Source organism: Dermacentor andersoni, chromosome 3 (assembly GCF_023375885.2).
Source record: "Dermacentor andersoni chromosome 3, qqDerAnde1_hic_scaffold, whole genome shotgun sequence".
Lineage (NCBI taxonomy): Eukaryota > Metazoa > Arthropoda > Arachnida > Ixodida > Ixodidae > Dermacentor > Dermacentor andersoni.
The window spans coordinates 28,400,001-28,425,281 of record NC_092816.1 but is presented as its reverse complement, the minus strand read 5'-3'; the positions used below and the strand labels follow the sequence as shown (position 1 = coordinate 28,425,281).

Genomic DNA, 25,281 nt, shown 5'->3' with positions numbered 1-25,281 from the left:
ATGTCCTCGACATTGAGCCACAATATGTAAGGAATATCGTTTAAAGGCCGCAGGCCAGCTGACAATGGACATAAATCGGAGGGGCCGAGGGGCCAAAGAAACTAAACTAAAACATTGTTTGCCGTGAGTATTTTCTAAACAGCATGTGCCTTATACCTTAAATAAATAAATATAAAATAATCTAGACGGACATATGTTAGAACTTTGTTTCGTTTTATCCATATTCAAACTCTTCTAGGTGGCGCCCCAACAGCTCATCGAAATGCACGCAGCGCGAATTCGAATCCACAGCGAGATTTGAGCGCGGGAAGCAATGGGAAGCATGGGGAAGCTGTTATGTGCCAGTATGCTGGGGTAGGCTTGACAACTCAAAATTTTCTATTTGTACTTACGAAGCAGCAGTATTTGACAGAAAAGAATAATACTTTGATGCTCTTCTCACGCCTACAAGCGAGGGCGGCGTGATTAACAACACAGCGTAATGCGCAACGGTGAACGCCAACGAACTGCGTGCCGCCACCAACCCCTGGACGAAGCATTTTGGTAAGCTCGTATTTTATTTCTTGTTTGCAAAGTTTGTCGCAGGCAAACAATTTCTTTATTTCTAGAAGGATCGCATTTGACTTCGCTATCGTGAGTCTCACGCCGTGAACAACGGCTTCTGCGATATCCTGAACGTATTGATGTGCTCAGTGCGCATGCATGATGTAAGACGATAGAATAAGCAGAACTGTGTAACCTCTATATCGTACAAGGGGGGAGAAGGCGCGAAGATATGTCAGTTGAATAAAGGGACACATCTCGTTTGTACGCGTCCTTTTGTTTTAGTTACTGTATATTTTGGTAATGTATCGTCGTATGGGTTTACCAGCCATGGCCGGACTTGGTGCTCTCGTTCTCGCGTGCAAATGTCCCAGTTGGCTGAGGTGGCACTGTGAACAGCGCCAGACAGGGCGCGATTCCCCCGTTTCTTGAGCCCCTGGCCAAAAACTTATTTCTGGTATAGGAAAAATTTTCACAGCTGTGCACTGTACCCACCGTGGTTGCTTAGGGGTTATGGTGTTGGGCTGCTAAGCACGAGGTCGTGGGATCGATTCCCGGCCACGGCGGCCGCATTTTGATGGGGGCAGAATGCGGGAACACCCGTGTACTTTGATTTAGGTGCACGTTAAAGAACCTCAGGTGGTCAAAATTATTTCGGAGTCCCCCCACTATGGCGTGCCTCATAATCAGATTGTAGTTTTGGCAAGTAAAACTCCATGATCTATTTTTTTTACCTCCGCACTATGTGTTTTGAAATGTTCTCCCTTGTTTAAGCGTGTTGGTACAAGCCTTTACCGTAGTTTTAGCTTTAAGATTTGACCATATTCTCTCGGTGCGTAATGCCTTTATATACAACAACCGCGGATAGAAGTTGCGACTGTTTGAGATCGTAGCGCCTTTCCTCTAAGTTGTAGTGATTAGATGTCACTGGAAATGTGTAAGGTTGGAAATGCTTGTTTTCATCCTTCACATTCTAGAATACAAATTTATACTAGGGTAATTAAAACTTGCAAAATGCAGTGTGAAACTTCATGCTAAACTTTATTTATTCAAAGAAAATAAACAATATTTTCAATGTCCCTTTATAATAGCATCATTGTGCACTGTGGAGGTGAACTGGTTCGAAGGCACAAACTGACTGAATGGATTCTTGTCTTGCTTTAGCATAACTCAGTTTGAGTATGGAAGAAAAAGTACAGGTGACAGGATGAGCACCAACTTCTAACTGGTCTTATTCCACGACCCTACTGCACATTATATGCGCCGCTCATAGCACACATGAGAAAAACAACTGAAACAACAACCTTACAAGAAGCAGACGGCTGCAGTTCACTGAAAACGTGCCGACCAACTTAGAAAGTAAGGTTCCTTGCCTGATAAAGATAAGGAGGGTGTACTCACGCACACCCTAACGTATTTGGTAATGGCATTAGCCTGATCAGTAATCTCGCGCATCAGTTGAATGTTACTGCATCCTATGATGACACATTCTTTAAACAAACTAGTTTGCATCCACAAGTCTTGCAATGCATGGCAAGGGGCCTACTTCGTTAACTTTTATGAAGGTTGTAACTATGCTCGCCCAAGCAATCGTTGATACTGCATCAGAACGGCAAGTTGGGCCAGTTGGTTGGGATTCATACTAAGGTTTGTTACAGTGCAACCTAAGACAAGGACAACAGATGGTACAAAACAGCGCCGTGTCGTCATTTTGTACCTTCTGTTGTCCTTGTCTTAGGTTGCGCTGTAACGAACCTTATTATGAATCATTGATACCCCTTCCCGTCTGTCTAATGTAGACGCCCTTGCACAACAAGGGAAACTTGTATACCATAGCTCAAGTGCAATTAACATGCCCGTTCATGTCTTTTTTCCAACCAGTGTGTCAAAACAGATATAAAATACTCGCAAACATGCAATTACCACTACGTCACTTCACATTTATTCTGCAATATTCTGCTATCTCAACTGCAGGTTGCCAAGAATGAAAAATTACCAGAGTGCACTACTCGAATGGTGTTCACTGTATCTGATGAGTGTCTTGATTTACCTAATCGATGAGATGTCAGTGAAAAGCTTTGTATGATGGTTACAAATGGCCCGTAACAGCATTTAAGACAGCCTAGGATTTTTGAAGGCACGAGAACGAAAGCCCGTGAAATAAATAAAAGGTGAAAATAAACTGCCCTTACGATGACAATGCTTCTGTGCACTATTGCATCAATCTTTACAAAAACTTTGTCAAATAGGGGCACTGGGAAAGAGCAGCTGCAGTTTTTTCTCGACATGTCAGCAGTTTTTGGCGTGCAAGTACAGTCCCTACCAAATGCGAAGTAGCGCGATCTTGGTAACAGTTCGCTTTGCGAACCTTTACAAGACTGTGCCCCAGGTTTGCACATTCATAATATATGCAGTGCACTGATGACACTGTTTCCGTCTGAGACCACTTATATTACTGATATGGAGCGCATTGTCACGTGAATTTCTAAAGAAAAATTCGCTTGTTTGTTTGTTTGTTTTTTTGTCGAAAAAAAAAAAAAGACCACACATGAACTAGGTCGTTGTAACGCTGTTATCGGTCATTTCTCGGCGTATTCCACAACCTTTGCATTGGCACCATATTCGATAAGTAAGGAAATAAACATTCATTACAAGTGCATATTAATTGCTTGTTCACAATGGAAAAAAAAAACTTGAGTAGCACAAACATAAACCTATCAACATAGAGTGGGTGATGTTCACGGAAAGCACTCATTAATTTTTTTCTTGGCCACAGTTAGTTGTCACATCCAGTATGTAATTTAATGGTGGTTTCCGAGAAACCTGTACAGGTCTCCTTCGTAGCTTCATGCTAAAGTAGGGTGGGTGAAAATTTTTCCTGTCATGAATTTTACTTGCCTTGCAGGCTTCCACAGAACTGATCTGCCATAATCAAATAGTGCTCTGTAAAGTAAAATAAGGAACACCTTTTCTTCATATACCTGTATTTCACTCATTGACCTTTACCAAGCTACTCATGTAAACATGTATTTACTGCTCGAAAACGGGCAATTCATGCTCCAGTGTGTCAAATTTGCCACCTCCCAGAGCTGCTCCAAAACTTCTTTGACTGCTTCCATCCCTGTATGAGTGGCCCATATAATGTTTAATGAAATTATCACTGGCATCCCAGAAACTTCAACATTTAACATCCGCCTGCCAAAGTGCCTACATCTCAACATTTTAGTTAGAGCTGATCACTTTATTTGCTGCAGGACTGAAGCTGTCTTGATATCTACAATACATTGGACACTACATGCAGGATTATGAATGGATACCTGAACACTGCTTGAAGGAGCAAGCTCTACAGCATCACTTATGCTCCTTTCCATGGGTTGGCAAGAGGAACCGTGGCACGCAACTCTACAGGCACCTGTGCTCTTCACTACCTTCGGAGGAGAGATGCATTGGTATGCTGTACATATATTTGACTGTGGGTTCCAGCTGCATCTCTTGCATTGTCATTCGATGTGCAGGTAGAGGAGTTACCTATTTGGCGCACATGTTGGTTAACGATACAAAAAGGAAGGTGCTTCTTTGAACACCGATGACCCTGTCCTCCACTTATTTATTTTAATTTTCTTGTAACCTTATTTTTGTTGATTATATAAAGGTCGCAGGCAATTAAGCCAAGAAAAGCGTTGGTGTAATTAGCTGTGGTTGAAATCGAAATGTAGAAAATATTGAAAGAAAGTCATGAAAGCAGACGAAAGGACCTTGTCTCTGGTGGTGACTGAACCCACAACCTTTGCAGTACACACGCGATGCACTACCAATTGTGCTAACTTGGGTATTTATGGTATTTATGCCCTGGGAGTGTTAGCGAGCGCCATTTAGAGCCATGGTGGGCAGATGTGGAACATCTTTTTTTGCACGATGGTGTCGACATAACACCTGAACTGAAGAGAGCAGGCATGTGGCTAATAAACCCATGCATGCTACCTAAAGACATCAAAGCTATGAGGTTTCAAACCCTCGCATCAATGAATGGGAAGGAAAACGGGCTTCATTTTTTTAAAATCATGACCATATAAAGCCAGCAGGCAATGAAGCCAAGAAAAGCATAGGGGTAACTAGCTGTGGTTGAAATTGAAATGTTGAATTGGCTCTGCGGCCATCTATAAAATTTCACCGCAATGCATTATCATAACTCAATGGGCAGCACGTTTAAAAATTATAATTCAGAAGACTGCCAGAATTTCAACAAATGAGCAGTTAGCAAGAATGATAGTGTATGCCCTTCTAATATTCTTCGTATTTATGGCACTTATTCGTAACTTTTCCGCTGTGTTATATCAGTGTTTTAATTCGGACCAAAACTGTGCTATAATGTAGCAAAGAGGTTATGGTCTAGTGGCGTAAATGTGCATGTTAATAAGAGGGCAAATCGCCTTAACGTTAACTGAGAGTTGTTTAAACTTGGGCAGCCTTCCGAAATATACTTTTTTTGAAGTTGCTGTCCATTGAGTTACACTGGTGCACCGTGTCATGCGAGCTACCGCAACGAGATGGCGCTATGTACACGGTCATGTAAGATGCGGAACAACGCCTCTGGGAGAGCGGACCAGACCGTGTAAGCCGAGCCGGCATGTAGCCGTGCTTGTTTTGCATACACAACCTTGTAAACAGTTCCAGTTAACACTTACGTTTTGTCAATCACGTATGCTCGTCACCCGACCATGACATGGAGGCAACGGTGGGATACTCGACAACCCTGTGAGAAATGCACCACGCAAGTAGAAGTCTACACCTACAGCGCACTGCGGTGAATACGAAACTTTGCTACCCATGGCTTCACCTACAGTGTCCACAGCCCAGCACGCAGCTCCACTAAACTCGTTCGTCGTCAAACTGCCGAAAAAACTTGATTTTCGGCAGCCCGAGGAGTAGAAACGGTGGCTCACGAGAAGGGAGTGCTATAGAGCTATCTCCAGACTAAAGACGACGACGAGACGCAGGTGAACACACTCATTTATGCCATGGGTCGTGAAGCCAAAGACGTCCTAGCCTTGCTCAGGCTCTGTGATGCTGAGAAACTCGACTACAACACAGTAATGCAACTGTTCATAAAAAATTTCCTGACACGGATGAACATGATATACGAGTGTGCAAAGTTCAACAGCCAGAAGCAAGACGTGCATGAGACAGCCGATATGTTCATCACCAAACTCTTCAGGCTAGCTGAAGCCTCTGAGTACAGCGCCCTGAAAGAGGAACTGATCTGTGATAGACTCGTGGTCGGTCCCACAGACACGTAGGTAAGTGAGAAGCTGCAACTTAATGCTGAGCTTACTCTGGAAGCCGCTGTCAACGCTGCTCGCAACATGGCAACAATCAAACAGCAGCAAAAGGACCTACGGCCACAGCTACAATCACTTGAAGCTGTAGACACCATGCACAGCTTCTCGAAGAGCAAAGGAAAGTCAAATAATTCTCGTAAAAACCAGCGTGACCAAACTGCGCTGACATGCAAGTGGTATGGCTCAACAAGACGCCTATGGTTCACCATCACACACTATGTGCACAGCGAATGGCAAAACATGCAGTGCCTGCAGTAAAAAGGAACACAGCTGCCATATGCTTTTCCGCTTCCAAAAAGCAGAACAAAATGCACATACCAAGCTGTTTTGGAAGAGGTTTACTTGGACAATTAACTGACCAACAGGATCCTGGGCCATGAAAAATCAATGTGATGGTCAATGGCTTCAAGGTAGACACTGGTGCAGATGTGACTGCCATGCCAACAAGCCTCTACGACGAACAAGTCACGGGAAACCTGAAGCAAGCAAAAGAACAGCTGCTCGGACCCGGCAAGACCAAAAAAAGCAATGGTTAGACTGCTACCATGTGCTGAAATGGCTGGTTGCGTCAAGAACAAATTTATGTAATAGACAAGCTGCAGGACGCACTTTTTGACGTCCCCCCGCAATCAAATCCTTCAGTGTCCAACCAAGTCTCCTAGAAGTAGCAGAGTCAAAAGGCAAGGTCAGCGACCCAGCCAACAACTACCTTTACCTGGCTACAGACCTGGGCCTACCTTCTCAGGACCGATTACAATATATCGCTACTCCCTGATGCCAAGCGGTGTGCTATTATGTACTCGGGGCGAGTACCTCTGCCCATGTTGCCAAGTGTCTAAATGTGAGTTGGAGAGAACGGAGAGCGTGGGTGTCATCATAAAGGTAGAAGAAACCACAGAGTGGCATGCACCTATGGTAGTGGCTAAAAATAAAGGAGGCGAGCTTCAAATCTGCAGTGACTTTGGAGGGTTAAAATAGAACATTCTGTGAGAATGAGTCTTAGTGCCCACCATCAATGATTGCCTGGCCAAACTCACCGGAGCTGCCTGGTTTAGCAAACTTGATGCTATAGCCGGATACTGGTTACTGGTTACCCGAGTCCCAGAGGTACAACACTTTCCTGACGCCAATTGGCCATTTTAAGTTCCTCCGATTGTCCTTCAGAATTTCCACAGCAACTGAATTTTTCCACAGGGAAATGCTATGACTGCTAGAAGGCCTGGACGGCCAAGCATGTCTGCAAGACGACATAATAGTGTTTGGCCGCACGAAGGCAGAACATGATGCACGACTGCACAAAGTACTTCAGCACCTGCAAGAAGCTGGTATCACCCTAAACGCAGTAAAGTGTGTACTACACGAGCAGTAAAAAATCGGGCCCCTTGGTTAACCCCCTTCTCGTTCATTACATAACGAGGGTCTCGTCTCTGGCAACATTGGTGCCTTCAGGTACTACGTGTGGGTTTATTGACCAATTGCCTTCACCCAAAAAGATCACATACTCGTGATGCCTGCGACAGAAAGGATGCTCTACATATCGCCAAGGTTTGTGAGTGGTGGCACTGGCTAACAATCCCAGGGTTAGTTCTAGTAGTAACATAAATACCCCAGAAAATAGATGGGAAGACGGTGCTGTGTTAGCTCGATCGGTAGAGCATCACACACGTAATGCGTAGATGTGGAATCGTTCCCCACCTGTGGGAAGTTGTTTCTTCATCCACTTTCAGTTCCATTAAGTTATAATTTCTTTATTTCAATTAGTAAGTACAAGTAATTTTCCCTGTGTTGTCCTTGGTGCCTTTGTTTGTTGGCGTCTTATGATTAATAAAAATCGGGCCCCTCGGTTAACCTGCTTTCTTCTCGTTCATTACATAACAAGGGTCTCGATTCCGGCAACATTGATGCCTTCAGTTGGCATGTGGGACTTTATTGACCAGTTGCCTTCACCCAAAAAGATCACGTACTTGTGATGCCTGCAGCAGAAAGGATGTTCCACATCCACCGCGTGTGTGCCATGTTTTCTAAGAAAGCAGGAACTATTCATATAATCTCTCTGGAAGTTCATAAAAGAGGGGGAGGGAGGAAAGATTGCAAAGAAGGGAACAGGGTCAAACAAATTGAGGTGTAGCAACCTGTGTAAACCGAAAGCAAAAAACATCCATACGCATACTTGTGAGAAATAAAAAAAAAAAGAATAATTACACAGTCATTCTTTGATATTAAAAGAGCTTCTGATATCAGTTGTGAATTCATGTTTCTACTTCTGCCAAGAATATATTTCAAGTTGTGGATGACAAGTGCATGTGTTACAATGCTCACCTACATTGGTCTTACTTTGTTTTTATATTCTGCAAATATTCTCTTGCCCTTTCATCAGTGCAGCGTCCAATTTGGCTTGTGTAGAGCTTACCAGAAGTAAGAGGTTATTTGGTAAACCATTCCAATGGCACAATTCATGAACGGTGTTGCATGCCTTTTGTTAAAAGCAGCTGTATTTTTACACTCAAGCGTGGGAAAAAAGCTTAGATGGCTTCTTCGGAACCAGCAGCACGAATGGGGCCCCATATTTGTCATTAACCTTCTTCAGTGAGTGCAACTGCTGTGCTCATGAGGCAGTGCCTCTGGCTGCTTCAAACTGCGCACTGTTAACTTTGCTGCTTTCCACTCCTGAAGTTTTCGCTGTAGGGATTCTGAGATTCCGATGATGAGAGTGAGGGAGGCCAGCTGTTATGAACATTCCAACGTGAGCACAAAATCTATTGTGCCTTGTGTTAATACACATTTTTAGAGCCTATTCAAGGCACATTGGGCAATTGTGGGCTTAACATGGATTTAGGCTGGTTCATACAGTAGCTAACCTTTCTTTGCTCTTAGTTGGTAACTTCAGGAAACATGCGTTAGGGTGAGCATCAAATGTTTACCTAAGATATGCAGCATATTGTCAATGGGTTAATGAAGTTGAGTCTGACGAAGTCTTGTCCAGTTAGGAAGAGTCAAGGGAAAAAACATAACTGACACCGACCTAAGTGAAAAATTATTTAAAGACACGTGGGAGCCTTGCTTACAATACTTTCACCATGCGTGTCTCATGTGTAAAGGTTAGTCCTTTTCCGTGCCCATTAAAGACATTTCAAATGTTATCTACCGTATTCTCATGTGTCATATTAGAGTTAGGTTGTAAAAAAATCAAGATATTGATGTATGTAAAAACACTTAGAACCACGGCGTTGTCAAATATCTAGTGATGTAATGTCACAAAGCACAGGAGCATTGCGATTATCACATCTCAAAACCCCTACTGCAAAAGCTTAAATTCCAAATGCAATGAAATTTCACTTTGGCTATATTGGTAATAAATTAGTAGTAAATACTACTGTAGTGATCTTGGCAAAGCTGCGGGGCTGGTATCTAATTTTCTTTTTGATATTCTTTTAATACTGTATTAGCAGACACATGAACCTGGTGGTTAGTGGCTATGACGAGAGTCCACATCGCCTCCAGGTTTTTATCACTGCAGGCAGCTGCAGGTGGTCCCTTATCTCGTAGGCCACACTAAGGTGCCCTGCAATCTGAGTCATGCCTCACTGCCAGTTACTGGTAATTGTGGCATTCATTTCAGTCTCAGTATCAAGATTGCTAGAATGCTGTTTTGTATTTACACTGTTTGAATCATTTTTTTATGCAGCCCTAACTTTTGTTGTAGTTGGGCTTTAAGGGCTGTAAAACAGCAAAAGCCAGCAGTGCGCACACTTTAAAGCAGCTGAAGCAGCTGGAAGTACTGCCTCATGAGCACCAAGTGATGCACTCACTGCAGAAGGTTGCTGACAAGCATGGGCTCCGAGTTGAGCTGTTTGGTGTTGCGCTGCCAAGCCTGATGGTGGATAATGAAATTGTAGCTGTGGCAGCTGCATTTTGATAGGTGTGAAATGAAAAAATGCATGTATGTTTTGCACTGTATGCACAGTAGAGTAACCAAGGGGGTCAAAATTATTCCAGAATCCCTCGTACTTCATGCCTCATAATCATATTGTGGTTTTGGCAAATAAAACTACAGAATTTGGTTCAATATATTAGTTGGTGCCCTTTGATGTTCCAGTTCTCTAATTTTCTTGCTTATAAAAGCTCTGTTCTTGGTATAAATGATAAATTTGTTATTACAAAAGGCTAACCTTTAATCTAACTTAACTCATTAATTTCCTTTAGTGTCCCTTTTCCATGCATTAAAAGCATGGAACACTAATACATTTGCATTAATTTTTATTTGACTCGTGCTCAACAGCTAGATGCCATAGAAGAGAACTACTACCGTGGGCTTCAAGTTGATAGGTTGCCGTATAAAAGCTTGTCTTTTCTTTTAGAGATAAAAACACCTGAGCCTAGTTTTTTGTCTTTATATAGACTATTGAGATAGGCAAACACCACTTGCATGATAGATCAGTGATTAGTTATGGGTTCGGTTTTTGCCTCCACCCCAAAAAAAGAAAGTGAACTTGTGGGATCGTTCTCCACCTGTGGCAAGTTGTTTTTTCATCCACTTTCATTTCGATTAATTTATCATTTCGTTATTTCATTTTTAAGCTCAAGTAATTTCCCCTATGTTGTCCTTGGTGTTTGTTGGCTTATGATATTACTAGTAAAAATTGGGCCCTCGGTAAACCCTCTTTCTTCTCATTTATTACATAACGAGTGTCTCGAATCAGGCAACATTGATGCCTTCAGGTAGCATGTGTGGGTTTATTGACCGGTTGTCTTCACTAAAAAAAGATCACGTTCTCGTGACGCCTGCGGCAGAAAGGATGTTCCATGTCCGCCGCCAAGGTCTGTGAGTGGTAACGCTGGCTAACACTCCCAGGGTTCTACAAGGAAACATAAATACCCAAGAAAGTGGATCGGTAAATGGCGCCGCGGTGCTCAATTGGTAGAGCATCGCATGCGAAATGCGAAGGTTGTGGGATCGTTCTCCACCTGTGGCAGGTTGTTTTTTCATCCACTTTCATTTCCATTAATTTATCGTTTCATTATTTCATTTATTAAGCTCGAGTAATTTCCCCTATGTTGTCCTTGGTGTCAGTGTTTGTTGGCTTCTTATGATATGACTAATAAAAATAGGGGCCCTCGGTTAACCACCTTTCTTCCTGCAATAACATGTTTCATGGAGGATAACAAAGGCACGCTTGACTTTCTTTAAAAAAATATGCTTCATGTAGACAGTTTCTGCGTCCTTGTCTGTTTGCAACCTAAAAACATGAAAAACAGCTAGTAAAAGGCAGCAGAAAATTTTAACCGAACTGCTGATATTGCAGTAATAAAAACTCTTCACAAAGAATAGCTAATAAAAATATTTCAGAAATTTCAGTGGTTTTCTGAAAATAAAATTGGCATGGAAAAGGTTAATCTTGTATGGGGCACTAAGAACAGTAGTAAAACAAATTAGTCACCTAACGCAATCTGTGTAATGAATTGAGGATAAGTGCTCTATAAAAAATTACATGTTTTCGATGAGAGATGGTGATTATTTTTCGACACATGTCGATCTTTATTTGCTAATGTGGAAAACCACAATCACTTCCCTCTCAGCTCTCTCAGGGCTCTGCAACTAACCTCATGTGCTGGAAGATAGGGAAACACCCACGGCTCATATGTTCAGCCATGTGGCTACTGTAGTTATTTGTGCAAGTTCTGGGTTCACCCACTCCCTCATTGAAACATTGATAATGATTACGGTTACTAATACTCGTTTCCATCCAAGAGCCAAATCAGCTTGTAGTTGATGCTAGTCCTGTTGACAGGTCTTTATCCTTGTTTCTTCCTGCTATCATACTTCTAAGAATAAATAATCTTGCATACTATTGCTGAAAGCTGGGAGAGTTGGTTACTGGCATTAGGAAACATAGTTACTACACTATAAGATGAAACACATGAAATGCACAGGATGAGCACTACACATGAACTTGTTTTAGTACATGAGTGCGATTATATGCATGCATGAAATGCTCAAATTTGCAGCAAAATTTGACTATACGTGACATATAACATACATCACTCATTCTATTTTGCATGTACCATACATCTTTTTCAAGTAATCAATTTTTATATTCGAGATTTCAATAGAAGGTGTGCTATTGCATTTATCGGTTTGTCTGGGAAGGCCCTTATATATCAGTGTGCAATTTTAGCCTTACATTTTCTGAGCATGTTGTGCTGTTGTATTTTGCCATGTATTGATATCTTTTACAATGTCCTGCAAGTGTTTCAGGCCTTGCTAACACGCTAACCTGCGCAGAATGCTCAGCCTGTCTTTGAGGCACCTTTGAGTGCCTTTAATGCCTTCAGCAGCAAGTGTTATACCCGTCACACGAGCATGCCAAAGGTCCTTTGAAGTTAAGGAGCATTGAGCTTTCAAAGACATTAGTTCAACGGATATATGTCGGTGCTACATGGTCTCCAGGTAGTCTCCGCTGAAACTTTTAACAGAAACCGCAATGTATCCTTAGCGCTACCATCACCTTGAAAGTAATAAAAAAATATGGCCCAATGCGTCTTATAATAAATTTGTCACATTTTTTCAGCAACATTTATTTTTCCTAATACATAGAAACATCAAAACAAAATGCACACGTAGTAAAGGCATTACTTTATCACAAACAGATGTATTTATTGTAATGATGGCCACCATGTGTACCGCTTCGTACACCGCACATTGGCGTCGATTATTCATTGTTGCCTTTGCTTCAGCTGCTTTGTTTCGTTCGTTGTGGCTAGGTAGCGGTAGGTACACGTAAATGCTGTAAAAACTAAAAAACAAAAGTGACAAGGAAAGATGTGCAGAAAAAAGCCAAGGAGACTGGGATGCCTAGCAGCCACTAACCAAAGAACCAAATCGCACATGGCAACCGTGTTGTGTCGAGGTTGCTGCTGACGACAGGCCGTGCCGGTGTTGCTGTACCGGCGCTTTCATGATGGAGATTGCGGGTGTCCCGAAAGTGTTTAGTACTTTAGTAACAGTATTCAGTACTTATAAGCTCGTTCTGACGAGGTAAAAATTGAACTTCCATATCTTTAGATTATTTTTTCTACTGTCAGACGCCCTCTAGGCTTGGGAGTATTCCCTTGAGGTTTCAAAGGACGAACGCGCACTCCTTTGACTCAAAGCCCCCTTCCAGTAGGGCTCCTTTGCTGTGCCTGTGTGACAGTGCACATTCTCCCTTGAAGTAAAGGATCTTTGGTTCAAAGGACTTTGAAAGTGGCCGTGTGACTGGGGTATTATGTAGGATAGACCAGGATTTGTGGTAATGGCAGGCTGCAGGAGCATTGTGCACAGATGTAGGTGGTAACAGCATCTGGATATGTCACAAAACATTGCAAAACATGCCAAACTGTGCCAGACTGTGACTGTACACATGCAGTTTGCAAATATAAGGCAGGGAAGTGCAGATTTGTATACTAGGTCTTTTCCATCCAAGAAACCAATAACTGCATTAACAAACCTTCTACAGGGGTCTTGAATAAAGAAGTTGGTTACTTGAACAATATGATGTATGACATGGGTGCATCATGAATCACATAGTTTATATGTCGTGTATTGTGAAATTTCCTGCGAATGTGTCGTTTTTATGTATGTAATCATTGTTTAGTGAGGTTGCTTGATGTCCAGCACCCATTCTCTGCATATCATGTTGGTATTTTGTTTTGTCTTAGAACTGTAATTATGTTTCATAAAACCTTACATTGCTAATATTAGACTTTGGGGCAGTTTGGTCTTTCCATCCACATTCTTGTTTTTGTCATTTCCCTTACCATGCAAGCACTTGCAGTATTTCGTCATGCTCTTGCATTTACAAGCCAGATGTCTGTCTCTGAACAGCTCAAACCACTTGTAGCATGCAAATCTGATGCATTCTCAATAGATTACCATAGTGAATGTATTGCTAAAAATATTTTTCAGGGGATGAAGCACTTCTATAACTACAGAGTTTTGCAGCAATAAAGAAGCAGAATGCTTGCATCTGTGTAATCTATATATAATATTTTCTTTGTATCATCTTTTATCTGACTGTCTGTCAGCATGGTAACATTGCATATTATCGTCTTAACATTCATGAGTTCCAAATAGCTACTATAATCTTTTTGTCCTCACATTTTCTGCAATATCCTTCACCGGAAGGACAACTAGCAGTTCACTTGATTTACCACTTACAGGCAACAAATTAACCATAATAGTAGTGTCATGCCTATTGCTTAAAAGCTCCTAAACGATTTTGCACATCTGAAAGTTCCTTGAATTCATGCAAGCAGGTGCTGCTTATATGATGGCTGAATGCTCATGTGATTGGTTTTTAGGCCAATGTGAAAGAAAAACGCCAGTACCTATGTGTTGCTTTATGATGTTGACCTGTATTTATTATTACGTTGGTGAACTGTGTGTGCACTCTGGTGTTTTGTATAATCTGTGTATAATACAACAACATATATTATCAAGAACACATTCATTTTATTCGTTTTTGTAATATGTTGTCATGATTTCCTTTCATTGTCAGTGCTGCAAGGCGTCCTAATACCTAATTTATAAAGAGTTGATTCAAAATTTCAGAAACTTTTAATCACTGCAGCTATAGGTTTTTTTAATATAAGCTTTCTTCACTACAAAATGGGGGTTCCTAAATTGGTTATTTGCGCCTATAAACCACCCGAGCTGGATGAAAATACTTTTCAGAAATTGCTCGAAGGTCTATTATACTTAAGTCAGAATAAGAAGATACTCTTTGCAGATAAAAAACATTAATGGTCTATCTCACATAATGAAACATTCTGGAAGGCCTTGTGGTCATTCGTAGAAACACTTGTTTGTAGCTTTGTCAGTGCCATGATGTTTCAACCTTAGCCTACAAGATAACGATACTCACACCATGTGAAATTTTCACGAAGTATTCTGTTTGTGCATTCTGCGACTTAAGAGGTCCAGACACTGACCAAAATGGTTTAAAGTACTTATTTGAATTTTTGAAGTTATTTGAATTTATTTGAATTTGAAAACGTAAAACTATTTTAAACATTTTGGTCGGTGCCTGGACCTCTTCCTTTTAGTATGCATCATCCCGACCAGACGGGCTTTCGTCATACTCCACTTCATCCAGTCTGCAACTGTACAATGGGCTGTAATTTTTCCTAAAATCTGAGGTGGCCAAGATGCACTTGGAGTGGTAGCATTGAATGGCCCAGCACTGTTGAATAATTGGTGATGCTATGTTTAAATATTCGTGTGGTGTCTGTTTGCAATACAATAGTACATAATCTATATATGTTTGGTTTTCCAGAATGCTCCCTATCATGGACTGCCATCTCAACAGTACCATGGCTTTTTGTGTGGATTCCTTCCCTTTTGAAGGCCACCACTGTTTGCACAGCATCACAGCCTGCCTGCCTTGATCTTGCGGAAGAAGAAAATACAAAATGCCTATTTTTTGAAATGCATGCATGGCTCCATGCAACACCACCTGTCGTCGGGGTGTTAAGGTTTTTTGCAGAGAAAATGTAATGACGCCTTATGTGTGCCCTGGTGGCAAAGTGTTTGCCTCTTTGCCTGTGTAAAAATTTCACACTTATGGATACTGTTAAGGGTTCCTGTATCATATGTTCTTCCATTTCCTAAGAAATTTTTGTTTCATTATAAAACTAAAAATTATAGTTGAATTGCTGCTTTGTGTGATATGTAATATTCAGCTGAAGGTGATCAGCAGAGGTCGAACAAGTGTTATATCAGGTGGAAATTTTTTTTTGAGAAGTGGACTTCTTCGTTAGGGTAACAACCGTTTTCCTTGGCAGTATTTATATAGTTCACTTTTCTCCACTCCATGGATATCCAGCAAAATGAGTGAGTGCATAGAGAAGGTGAGGTAAGTTTAAATGCTCACCATGGGGGTTTAGTTGGGGTAGCAAGGTGTGTAGAAGTATGGGAGTTTGGCAGGTTGCTGGCACCAATTTCTATGAGTGATCTTGTTTGTGTCTATGTCAGTTATATAATGCGAGGCGTCTTCTGAGGCCAGAAATTTTGAAAAAAAAAACTCCTTATATTTGTGAAAATTCAGTATGTGCCCCTGGGGCTACTACGAGCACTTGGGGCCACTGGGTAGATGCAGCTCTCCAATGAACTTTTTTGACACAAACTTGTGTATGTACACTGGGTGTGTGCCACTGCATATGTGCCACTCTTTAATGAACCTCTTTGATGCTGACTTAGGTCATGGGGCATCACAACACAAACCTATGTAGCGACATCTGTGTATGCAAGTGTGAGCTGGAATTGTCTGCTTGGATTTTCTTTCCCTGACGACGACTAGTCCCCTTGTTGAATTAACTTCAGCCTGAGATATCACTTGTTTGTCTACTGTTATCACATTATGCCCATTTTGCTGTGAACTTGTCATGTTCTCTAGCTGGCAAGCTTGAATTTCAGGTACTGCACGCTAAGGAAATTGATTTAGAGTGGGTGGTACCACCTCTGCTTTTTCTTTGCAGCTGTGTGTTACATGAGAGAATAAGTTGTACGTAGATGTCTATTAGAAATAGCATAGGTATTCAGAGGTACTTTCATTATGTTCTAGGTCATTGGTGCTGTCTGGCCTCCTCTGGATCATTTTTTGTAGCATGCTTTTTACATGCAAAAACAAACGTGGCCTGTTCTAATGCATGCAAGGACTGCCCAATAGCTCATGATGTTTTGAGCCGCTGAATTTCAGTCTTGGCTGCACTTGTGGATTTTCAACTGTACTGAAGCTTGCAATATGCTTGAATTTCCTGTCAAACTGGTTTGCTTGTTTGTATCCAATTTATTGAATTATTTCACTTTCATTATGCTAATAGTCATTGATTGTACTATCATGCTGGCACATATGATTCTGGAACTGCAATAAATTTCCAGACATTTTATTGCTTTGTCATGGTTTTTGCACTCGTCAGACACAATCTACTAAACACACACACAAAAAGAACTCCCTTCAACCTCGTAAAATTCCCAAAAAGTGCATAATAAACTCCCAGACCTACCTGTAAAAGCTCTAATAAGGAGCTAAAATGCACTCCCAAAACATCTGTTTAAAACTCCCTTAGTAAAACAGCTCCCTAAAGCTGTAAAAATTCACTCCCAAGCATTCTCCTATATGTTCCCATAAAAAGCAAAAATCGAACTCTCAAAACTACCCATAAGTGCTCCCTTAAGCAGAGCTCCCAAAATATGGGAACGGTTGCTCCCAGGTTTACACCTAAGCACTCCTACAAGGAGGTAAAATAATTTCCCAAAGGTATCCTTCAAAACGCCCTTAAGAAGCCAAACGTTTCCGAAAATATGTACGTAAGAACTCCCATCGCTTCTCCTATAAATTCCCATAAGAAGCAAAATAAAATACCCATGTCAACTTGTAAAAGCTCCCAAAGCTCCTCATAAGAACTTCCATAGTTCTGGTGTTCAAAAGAGGAATGAAAAACTCCCAACGTTCCCCATATAGACTCCTGCAACCACTCGGGGGTTGGTGTTCAAAGGAGAATTAAAAACCTCCCATAATTCTCCATATAGACTCCTGCAACCACTCAGGGGTTGGTGTTCAAAGGAGAATTAAAAAACTCCCATAATTCCCCACAACACCACCAAACACAAGGGTGTGAAAAAAAACTCCGTTCGAATGGAGGATATTGTCCTCCCTTAAGGGCTGAAGTTATGCAACGAGGCCAAAACTCCCTAAAAGGGTCAAACCTGTTTACAGTGTAGTGTCTTGAGACGCCGTTTCAGTCTGGAGTGCCTTCGGGATCGGCCCATGTATTTTCTCATTTGTTTTTTTTTGTCGGAGGAATGTGACACCTCCAAAGTCGGTGAAATCGTCCCGCAGTCAAATGGCCTTAAAAGGCGCTCATATCTAAAAGGTATGAGTTGTTCAAATGTTAGCTCTACATAAAAAGACTTGCGAGCCCTCCGCACATCCTGTATGACGCATGACTTCCCTTGGTATCTGACTATGCTAAGCGAGCATATATATATATATATATATATATATATATATATATATATATATATATATATATATATATATATATATATATATATATATATATATATATATATATATATATATATAATGTGATGTGCATCTCTCCTTTGCGTGTAGGATATTTATAAACACACAAATCAATCAATAAAGAAATAGCGAAATAAAATTAAATAAAGAATTCTAAATGCGTAAGCTTGATTAAAACTGTTATTTCATTTGCTCATGTTAGTGAAGTTATCAAGGAAATAAACGAGAGCGAGAGACGCTCTGAAAAACAAAGGCTAAGAGGTAAGCAGTTTCGTGTACTCAATTGATTCGTTCAACGATGTGACATCGTGGCGCGGCTTTCCACGAGGCAAACACACAAGGCTGGCGATTCCCAAAAGGGAGGCACGACAAAACGCTGCGCAAACAACACCGCGTCTGTGCACAACCGGTTGTTGTCATGTTTGTTTGAAAACGCAAACGACCGTCGGCTCGTTTGTCTTTGTCTCGGAAGCCGTGCGGCACGCATGAACACAACAAACGCAACGCCGCGGGTCGCGTATGTATGATTGGACAGCGTCCACAAAGCGCAGCTTGGCGGTATATGACAAAAGTTACCAGAGAAGAAAAAAAAAAAAAGGAGTAATAGCGGGATGGGGGAGTTATGGGATTGTAAAGACATTTGGACTAAACTATAACGAAGGTAAAGCGAGAATGTAATAGTTGAGCACGTGTGTTTTTAAACATTTATTTGTCGCAGGAGTTTATTCTTCGGGACTGAGATCACCGGCCCTCCGGTGGCCTATCTTTCCGGGGTCTCGTCATTTAAACAACAACAACAACAACAACAACAACAACAACAACAACAACAACAACAACAACAACAACAACAACAACAACAACAACAACAACAACAACAACAACAACAAATACAACAACAACACTTAGCCCGACAACTCTGCCATGCTTGCTTGCCTTGTAACTTAGTTTGGGTGCACATAGGACGTTTATTCTGGTTAGCTTTATTGTTGTTCTAATTACATTTATGGGATTTTTTAATCATTTTGTGAGCTAGTGCGGTTGTGATATATGTATCCGTGTTATATGGGGAAAGTGTATCCCCAACTTCCTAACACTTCCTCGGGATAGCCGGCTTCTCATGTAACATGTATCCGCGTTTGTCGACAGTTATTAAACAGCCAACTAACTACAGCTGGCTAACAGAAACGTCGTTGTGCTTGTCGCATGTAATTGATTCGGCGCTGTATCGAACGCCTAGTTATTTGGTGCAGTCACCACATCGCAGTAGGATAATCCAGCGTGAAAAGCTGCCCATAATGCTTAACATGCCGGCTCTCAAGCAACACGTTTATGCGTTAAAGGAAAGAAACCTAACGCTCTACGCGAAAAAAAGAATGAAAAGAACATTTGACTTTAAAAACTACATTCTGGTGTTCTCGGTGTCAAAAAAACCACTTAGTGGTGAGGCACGCCGAAGTGCGGGATTACGAATAATTTTGACCACCTAGGGTTCTTTAAGGTGCACTTAAATCTAAATACACGGGGTATTCTTCCTTCTCTTTTTTTTTTAGCTTCCATTACAATGCGGCCGCCGCGGCCGCGAGCAAATCCGCATGTATTGAATGCTGGGGTTTTACATGCCAAAACCACGACTAGATTATGAGGCACGCGGCAGTAGGGGAGCCCGGATTGATTTTGACCACCAGGGCATCCTTAAAGGGAAGCTGAAGAGTTTTCCAGAAAAAATGAGTGAAGAGCTGTACATAATGGTTTTCAGCCCTCCGAATCCGAATATCGCATCGAAATTGAGGGAAAGAAAGCGCAAACAGGTTTTATTTCGACGAAAAGTGCAGCAGCAGACTCGGGCAGCTCACGCGCCTCGTTTCCGCCTGTGATTGGTCGGGCGCCTTGTGACGTCTACATTGGTGTTCGTCCGGACCGGCCGCTGCCGCCACACATGAAGCACGTTGCAAGGTGGTTTGGCGCTGTGGGTTGGTGAGACGGTAAAGGTAAATTTCGAGAGCTTGCGTTTCTCTGAGGAGTTCGGCGTTGCTCCCTACATGTATACATAGCCGGCCTCTCCAAGAAGCAAAAGATGCCGGTAGCAAGCAGTACTTTCGACGCGAACGAAAGCGAAATGTTAGCATCTCCTCGTCTTAGAAATGTTCTTCGGTGAGTATGTTTTTTGCAAAGCTGTATTCAGCGATCCAGTGAGTTCGTTTCCGGGCAAACAACTGTACTGTTATGTTCCTGCATGCCTCCTTGTGGAACGTAAGGAGGGATGCAATCATCGGCATTTGTGCGCTGCCTCAAAGCTGTCGGCAATCTACACAGATGGTTTACATGCGGGAAAAGTTTTCCGGCTCTTGTAGCACGTGTAGTGGCCTTCATCAGCGCGCCATCCACACGCTAATCGTAACCGGAGCAGTAAAGGCGGCGAATTCCGTCGGCTACGTGAGACAGCCGCTTTCTCTCTGTGCGCGAAGGAGAGCGCAGCGTCCTGGCGTGCGCCGGCTTTCAAACACACGAAAACGTTACACTTGCACTGCATTATGGTAGCTGCATGTTGGCTGTTTCACAACACACGTGCGAATAGAAAATTAACGGCGGTTTGCGACCAAACCTGCGTCAAGGGTGGGAGATGAACATGTACCTTCCGCTCAACGTGCTAACACGAAGGAGCTAGCAATAAATCAAAATCCAGGTTTGGACGAGTTCGTGTATTCATAAGGTCTTCCAATACCAGTTACCATCCGTCCGCCCGCACCCGTCCCGCCTGTGTGCATTCGTTGCCCCGACCTTTTCGCGCTGCGTTTAGAAAGCCTGCTAGCAGAAAGTGGTACTCTCACTCATTCACGCCTTATTGATAAACTCTGGTAGTAATCGTCGTCACGGAAGTGGTTAGAGCACAGCACTGTTGTTCTTGAGCGCTTGAAATTCTTTCGATTCACAGCAGCGTCCCACTTAGTTGCAAGCTTCTTGTCTTGCGAGGAGTAATGCAACATCGTCGCGGCCGCTGGTGTTCGTGCAACTGTAGGCTGCACAGAACGCCGGCATGATCGGCCCACCACTTCAACTGATGCTGCGCGCGTCAACTACCACTCTACATACACACAAACAAAGCAATGCAGGCTGGAGCGAGACAGAATATGACGGCACGCACGCAGAAACAAGCGCGGTCAGGCACGATCGCGGAGACTGCGAAGGAGCGGAACACCAGTGCTGACGTCACTAGGGCGCGGTTTCCGGTCTCCGCTCGCATCGTCAGCGTCAGCAGCAGCGCGCGGCGCTCGACGGGGGCCGGAGCGACAACGTAATTTTAACCGGCGATTACGCCGTTCCTAAGTGAAAAATCCCGCCCAAAATTTTACTTGCATGGTTTATAAGGTTCCCGCATCCGTATATGAGTGTCTTATCGAATTCGACAGACTCTTCAGTTTCCCTTTAATGTGCGCCTAGTGTACGGCACACGGGCGTTTTTGCATTTTGCCCCCATCGGAATGCGGCGGTCGCGGCCGGGATTCGATCCCGCGACCTCGTGCTTAGCAGCGCAACGCCACCACCACTAAGCTACTGCAGCGGATCTGTGAGTTCAATGACTTGCAAGAACTACTTCAGGTTCCTCTTCCACACGCTGCCGCCGCGGTCTTCCTTTTCAATCACGTTTTCAAGTGCACGTTCACGAATGCTGCGGCGCTTTATTGTGGCGCCATCTAGCCGAGAGCTCGGTGAATGATGACTCGTGTCTTCGAGATTTTAGTGCACGCCTTCGCGCGTTTTTGTGTTTTTGTAATATGCAGATATATGTGGCAAAGCAACGGGCTTCACTTAAGGCAAAACGTGCCAGTGCAAGCAATAAGTATAAGACTGGGAAAAATTGTCATCCACCCGAATTCTGGTTATCACAGATGGCAGAGCGACCGGACCAGGAGGAATATTTATTCAACTGCGAGGCTTTCTTTCTGAGAAACCCTGATGGGAATCCTTTGCAGCTTGGTGCTACAATTCGGCTGGATCACAATTTTTTTTTCCCTTTCATATGCTTTCCTCCACCTTGCGGGTTTTCGCATAACTCATTTGCCACTAAGTACAGCAGGTTACGCATCTCCGAGGTACACATGACAGACGGGAGGCTTCGTAAGCTGCTGCAAACATTAAGCGCAACTTGCTAGCGCGCAAGTACGAGTGAGCGTCTGTCTGGACATCCGAGGGCTTTCCGCGGTCGCTGCGAAGGGCACGTCCAGAAAAGAAAATTCGAGGACAAACCGAATCACTTGCCTAAATATCTGATCTCTGCTATCGCAACTGAAACATATTGCTGCCCAACGGACGAAGGTGACGTTGATAAACCCAAGAAGAGGCGAAAACAAGAAAGAAGAGTGACTTGAAGCGTGGAAGAGTTCGGCGCAGATTCGAAATGGAACGCTCCTGACCGAAATAATTAAATACTGATTATCGCTTCTCGTAAATAAGGACGAAGAAGAGCGCCACGCTCTAGCGGGCAGTGCGAACGAAGATTCGTGATTGGCTCCAAGATAGGGCTGCTTTTCAATAAAAATTCTAACAAGCTACAAGTTCAAAAAAAAAAAAGGTAATGAAAGCTACCTCTATTGTGGCACACTAAACGGAAAGGAAATCACGTCGAGAGAATCAAGGTAGCGTCTCGAAAGGAAAGAGGCACCAACTATTTCTTCTTGGAGGACCGTCCCGGCAGTGCTACGAAACAAAAGAAGCGCAGATTAAACGCACATGTTGAAACCTGTGCGTTTTGCAGATGGCTTTATCACACGGACCTCTTCCGCGGTAGCTTTCACGGTATCTGAAATGCGCATCCCGCAACGCCTCATGATAGCGTAGATGACATCTTTTAGCACAGCTGAGTTGACCGGCGTGTGAAGAGCAGCCCGCTGCATACTACAACAAAGCATCACACAATTCGACAATAGTTTGTGACTCCACGCCTGCACCACAACTGATAAGCAGTTACATGAGACGATGAACCGTGTGCAGTCCTTTTGTTTGTGATATCATTACTCTGTTTACTGAGGCGCGTCAGTCTGTCCATACCGTGGTTTCTCAGTCACTGTGGAACAGCTGGTAATGAGCAGGCTGACGCAGACGCAGAATAGTACCAACTGAAGGAGTTGTTACAAAAAGTAGCTCTTTCCGGAATGACGTCAGTACCTTGTTTTCAACTCAACCAGCATCTCTATGACACGAACGCGGAATGACTAGGACATCGGCAAGAGCGCTTCCATAGACTTGATGCTGATTTGCGCTTCTGGCGTTTACTTCGGCTGTGAAGAGGCCAGGAAGAACTACTCCCTTTTTTTTACGGCTCGGTGTTGCGTATACACTGTCAATGAGTTTACACCCTTAAGGGTGCACAGGGGTGTAAATTAGTTTACAGCGCACACTCGCCGATATCTTAAGCAGACCAGATCGGAACAAAATCCGGACCGCTGCGTCTATCGCATCTGCAAAGACAATATCCCACATACTTTGCGTATGACCTCATCATGCAGTTGCCCGCAGGGCGTTTAAGTTTACAGTAGACAGACTCAACACCCGCCTAATTTTTGGATTAGGTTTTTCAGGTTGGCCATGCCCGACGCGCCGTAATTACCACCACTCATCTCGCTATGTGAGACGCCCGGACTTGGGCGCTTGTATACTAACAACATATGTGGTGTGAATGAGAATGTGCGAAATGTGTTTCCGCGAGAGCGTTTTGTGGGGACGCATTATTCGCGCGCGCATTGTGTATAGCGCACATACCGCGTATTAGACAAAGTGCATATAGTTCATTGCTCTATTGCATCGTCACCTGCCATCTGCGCTATTGCATTATTGCATCGTCACCTGTCCCATTATTTGTAGTTCCAATTTCCCGTTAACCGGCGAGGCACGTACCGGAATTGAGGTGTCCACCAGTGTCTGACACCATTACCGCGGTTTTCCTCTAGTTCGTCAGTTGGTAGCTTCTGCTCTACAAGTCGCTGATACCACCTATGGGAGATCATAGCCCATCCCTCTTCCTTCTCCCCGGTGAGGAGTAGCAGGCCGGAGACGTGCTCTCCACCTCTCCTCGTTTCCCTTTATTAAAGACTCCTTGTTCTTTATGTGAAGCGAAACTTTCTTTATTCGTTTTTTAAAAGTTCTTAAGGTACGTAGTAGTTCATTGTAGAGGGGAGGGGTGAGGAATACAGTACAAGAATTAACATACTGGAAGCAGAAATGCACAGTAGAAGGACGAAAAGAAGGCATAGTAAGAAAAACTGGTGATGCTTCAAAAACAACAGGATATGGAGTAAATAAACATACAAACGTGCGCTGTAAGACGCAATAAATGTTCACGATTAAGGCAGTTCAGTGCATTTCGTTTGATACTATGGTCTTTCACGTGATTTACCGCGTTCTTAAAACGAGCGAGGTCACTGATGCTTAGTAACGACGCACGTAGGTTATCCCAGTCGGTCGAAGTCCTAGGAAGAAATGATTGTGAGCACGTGACAGTGTTATGATGCGGTACATTAACCTTATGCGCCTGATCACGACGAGTATATAGAAACAGCGGAGAGGTGCGTTCTGAATAGCATATTTTCCTTCGGAGCGAGAGTATCGGACTGTGAAGGGTGGCTCTCGTTAATGTAGCACAGGCAGTACGATGGTAGTTGGCTAGTTAAGCAGGAAGTGGGTATCACCATTCGCCATGCGCTTCATTCTGCACACGCTGGTGGCAGTGATCCCTGGCTACGCGACAAGAGCACTGACAACGTGCGTGTCCAACAGCGACAGGTCGAGACATGAAAATCGGAAAACCTGTGGTTAACGGCTTTCACAGAAGACGTCTTCGACGTGATGATCATGACGCGACTGATCACGTGTCCGCCAGAAGGTTCGAGACGCCGAACGGTTCTCATTTGCCTCTCGCGTTTACCGAGGCAGGCGCTGCTTTTCACAATTGTGCTAAAAAAACAAAAAAAAAGAAAAACTCGGTGACTACACCGACTCGAGAAGGCGCGAGGCACGTGTTCGGTCGGTGCATTTACTGGATGTATGACAGCACGCCCGTAAGACGTGTAAACATGGTGCTAGTTGAAGTCGCATCGACGACTGCAAATTTCTGACGATGCGCAACGCGAAGAGACCGTGTTTTGTGAGCGATGATGCAATAATATAGAGTGCAAGAGAACAACACGCCCGTGCATTTATAAACGCAACAACTATCATTCAAATCGACTCAGCCATTGCTTATTGACAACAACTGTGCATTTAACGCTCCTCATCATCATCACGTATCGTCGTCTTCTTCTTCTTTCCTTTTCTTTTTCTTTTGAGGGAGGCTCCGATCA

The 25,281-nt window shown here is 43.2% G+C and overlaps 1 long non-coding RNA gene across 2 annotated transcripts; it reads left to right on the top strand.

Moving 5' to 3' along the window:
* The first annotated feature begins 330 nt into the window (after positions 1 to 330).
* Positions 331 to 16,808, top strand: LOC140216335 (uncharacterized). Of its 2 annotated transcripts, none has more exons than XR_011892982.1 (3): positions 331 to 543; positions 3,845 to 3,992; positions 15,197 to 16,808. It is a non-coding gene; the product is annotated as an uncharacterized lncRNA (long non-coding RNA). The 2 variants fall into 2 exon arrangements; XR_011892981.1 differs by having other exon boundaries at positions 3,798 to 3,992.
* The last annotated feature ends 8,473 nt before the right edge of the window (positions 16,809 to 25,281 follow it).